Source organism: Frankliniella occidentalis, unplaced genomic scaffold (genome assembly GCF_000697945.3).
Source record: "Frankliniella occidentalis isolate FOCC.00 unplaced genomic scaffold, Focc_3.1 Scaffold248, whole genome shotgun sequence".
NCBI classification, from domain to species: Eukaryota; Metazoa; Arthropoda; class Insecta; order Thysanoptera; family Thripidae; genus Frankliniella; species Frankliniella occidentalis.
In genome coordinates, this window is record NW_026267374.1 from 66,748 (window position 1) to 70,802 (window position 4,055).

The 4,055-nt window shown below is 44.6% G+C and overlaps 2 protein-coding genes across 2 annotated transcripts in view; both read right to left on the bottom strand.

Moving 5' to 3' along the window:
* The window catches only part of LOC113213969 (uncharacterized), a 15,378-nt gene that overhangs the window by 870 nt on the left and 10,453 nt on the right, over window positions 1-4,055 (bottom strand). The gene's annotated exons all lie outside the window — the stretch shown is intronic.
* Window positions 3,193-4,055, bottom strand: part of LOC113213966 (pancreatic triacylglycerol lipase-like) — a 58,098-nt gene continuing 57,235 nt past the window's right edge. The window contains exon 9 of the mRNA XM_052273127.1: window positions 3,193-3,916. The gene's annotated coding sequence lies outside the window, so the exon portion shown is untranslated. The remainder of the gene's footprint in view (window positions 3,917-4,055) is intronic.

Sequence of the window (4,055 nt, forward strand, 5' to 3'; positions counted from 1 at the left end):
GACACAGAGGTAGACAATGAGATAGAACTTTTAGGGAAGAAGTTTAGAGACTTACAAGATAACTTGCAAAAGATTGCGAGGGAGGGACCGAGTAAAGACACATACCGAAGAGCTTTGAAGTCCATGGTGCAGCGGTTGAGTCGACCAACAACAGCAGAACAAGCCAGTGAAACCTTCATGCGCTGGAAGGTGGCATCACTACCATAACCTTTACTGCCCCCTAGACCCTTCTTCTATAAAGCATCCCCGCAAAGCTGAAATGCAGAAGAATGCATGGAACAAGAAAATGGAAGTCCCATACGTAAAAGCATGATTTCCGTTTTCTTCTTTCTCGCATTCTCCTGCATTTTGGCTTTACCGGAATGGTTTATAATATCGTCTTTCTGGCTGAATATGGTATATAAGCATCATAAAATTCGTCTTTATTATTCTACGATCATTTCGGCCCCTCCGGACGATAGAACTGGCGAAATATGCGAAATCAGAGAAGAACGTTTCGGAACGGTTCTATGCGGCGCCTGGTTGGGGGTCCGCTCTGAAGTGAGAATGGCGCTCGGCACCAGCTCTCGAGGAGGGGGGCAAGTGGCACTTTTTTTGTAATTTCGGTGATGCACTCAAGATTCCTGAGCCCGGTGCACTTTGAAATAACCTGAAAATCGCAGAAGTGGCTGCGAGGGGTGGATAACTCCCCTGCCAAAGTGTACACCTCTAATTTTGCCCAATTCATACTAATTCAGACCATGGTCACAGTTTAAAAAAAAATGTAACTTTACAAGAGTATACCTGTAATCTGGTACAAAAATATTATGGTAATTTTACCGAGTATGGTAAATATACTTCATGTTTTCTGTAAATTTACCAGTTAGTTTGGTAATTTTACAGAAAAGTACTAGTAAAATTACCGAAACCCTGTCATTTTCCCCATAATTTGTGGTAATTTTACAAATGGCTGTAATAGTACGACATATCTTCTGAAATATTACAGAGAACATTGAGAATCATTAGAGCCTGTACAATTCACTTCCAGTAAATTTCTGTAAAAACACTGAATTGATCTGTGTAACAGAAAGTAATGCCTTCTTAGACCCATCATACGGTTGCGTGTTTGCACGTGCTGTTCGAAAGATTTTTATACTATTATTTACAGATCAACACAGTAAATTCTAGACCTGCTGTGCATTCGATTATTGGACTCTGTTTTGAGTAAAAATCAAGGAGAGAACCCCGGTAGTGCCTAGGAACTGACCCGACACTTACACGAGCCCTGTTGGTGGCGGAGTGAGATTAGTCACCCGCGAATTTCCTAACGGGCAATTCCAGAAAAAAGCGGAAGTGGTGGTCAACATTTCAAATTGGTGCTAGAGACGAGGCGAAAATTGCTCCGTGTTGTCAAAGGTCCATATTTTCGTAATCCGCAAAAACATTGGCAAAAATGTTTCTACTTGAGTTCATTTCCGAGCTCTGATTGATGCCTTCCCTCTCGAGAACAATACTTAGCACTTTCAAGCCTTTATCCTTTTGCGTTAAAAGAGCCCTTCCACTCAAATTTTTTTGGATCTCTATTTGATTACTGTTAGGTAGGCCTTCTAAAACACCTAAGACCACTCGTCAGCGGTGCCCGTGTCATAGGGGCTTCAGAAAAGCCCTCCAACTTTTTTTCAAAAACGCGTGTGGTGTTTTTTTTCTATTTGTGGCGAATCCTGCCGGGCTACGTTTTCGACACTTCGGGTGCAAAGCAAGTTCGTTATGAGGAACAAATTGGGTCTTAATGTCCGAGGTCGAAAAACGCTCGGAACAGGGTGAAAATCGCGTCACCGACGGACGCTGTCACTGACAGACGCTGTCGCTGACGGACACTGTCACTGGCAGGCGCTATCACTGACGGACGCTACGAACATTAATCTGCATAGAATATTGTTTGTCGAGATTTTCTTACTTTACCGCAGGATATCCCGCGGCGTTATCCCGCCCTCTTGGCAAAAATGAAATTATAGTCTTTCCGTTTTTCTCTTCCCCCTCCCCCTCCTTGCATTTAAGAAAGCACGAAAAGTGTGCCCAGTTTTAACCCCATTCACGGGGCGGGGAGAGAGCTAGAAAATCGCTCTCTTTTGGACCATATTAAGGGTGTCCTTGCCTACTATGTGACTCGAGTGACTATTTACAGAGACCCACATGTACAACCGTTTAGGAGTTATGGCTGGTGAAGGTCGACGAATAATCCATTCGTACGTGTCCGTCAGTGACGCTGTCCCGCGTCCGTCGGTGACGCCACTTTTTCTTCTATAACACAGAAACGGAGGCGAATCTAGCGAAGTACTGTATATAGACAGATAGCTGCATTCCTTGGTCTCAAGACTCTGCCCTCGTCGAATTTTTAACCCCACTAAATTTGCTGAGTTTTAAGAGAAACTAACACCATGTCGAAATCCACTTCTGTTTTATGTCCGTAAGTGACGGCCTTTTTGCCAAAGGATAAAATCTAAACGACTCATCGCACAGAGTCCGCTCGAATGCCATTGGAAAGGGCTTAAAAAGTACTTCAATGACCATCTTAGTTCGGTTCGATTAGTCCAGATCTTCCCTTTCAAAACCAGAAAGAAGCCGCGATTTTTGCGTACGAACGTCCGTAAGTGACGCTTAGAATTGCCCTAACGCCAAACCAGCTGGGTGGAAATCTCGGCGTGGTGCTGGCCCTGAGCCCCGGGCCGAGGTCCTGCCTCCTCCCAACGTCGACAGGCTGGGGATGGGTAGCCAACAGAATGTTAAGGACGCAGTAAGTTGTTGTTCAGTTAGAACTAACCTCATCTTAGTATGTTCTTCAAACAATTAAAATGGGTAGTCCCAACGGGAATTTGAAATTAATTCTTTGAGGGCCACGGCGTGGCGCGTGATATGCCGTGTACCTGCCGGGTCACATAATCCCCAAGCCAGAGTCGCTGGCGGCCGGTCGGGTCGGCTACGGTCACCCGGCACCCGGCTGTAGAGTCACATGGGGACCGTCGAGCAGCCCTCCTATCAAGTCCCAGTCGTCTAGTGGCTAGCGTGCTGGGTTCGCAACGCAGTCGTCGAAGGTTCAACTCCCGCCGGGTCAAGGTAAGTGGTTATCCACTATAATGCTTACTTCGATGCTTGTATAACACGGTGAGGTAGGTATGTAAGGATATGTGGAAAAGGGCAAAAACCTCCGCAAACTCAGAGGCGAACCAAATTTCTTTTTCTTTTCTCGAATTACCACACTTTACATTACATGTATGATAAAACTTTTACAGAACGGACATGTAAATTTACCAGTATATCATGGGAATTTAATTACCATATAATAACCGGAATCTGTTTAACTTGTGTTCTGTAATTTTACAGACTGGTAATTTTACAAGACAATGTATTGGCACTGAGTATGCCCAGACTTTTTCTGTAAAATCCCTCCAAAAAATTTTAACTATGCAGTTCAATGTAATTCAACACAATTCGAAAATTATTCAACTAATTCAGTCCAATTCAAGACAATTTACTTTCAATTCTAGTCAGTTCAAGCAAACTCAAGTCAATTCACGGCAATTCAGTAACATAAAATCGCAACATTTCAAACCAATTCAAAAACAATTAAGCCAGTTCAAATTCAATTCAAGCCAATTTAAATTAAATTCTTGAAATTTCTACACCTAATTCAGGAGTTACCTACCACCCGGGTGGCTGAGATATGGCGACGAACATCTGCCGCAGCAGAGGATCGGGCGCTCACCGTTGCCTATCCATGAGCCCTAGCCACCTGCCGTCATCACACCGAACAAATAACATAAAGTGTGAAAAATTCCTAATCATTCGAAAACGAAAAGTATACACAGAGGGAACGCCAAACTCTCCAAGTAAGGTAAAAAAAGCCATTGCATGTTTGCAGATGTGTTCCTTTGATGTACTAGAAGTTGGGCGCGCGCCGTAAGAGCGAACTGTCACAAGCGCGACCCGTCGTAAGCGCGAAGGCCGCAAGCGCGACCCGGCGCAAGCGCGAACGCCGCAAGAGCGAACGACCGCAAGCGCGAAGTGTCGGAAGCGCG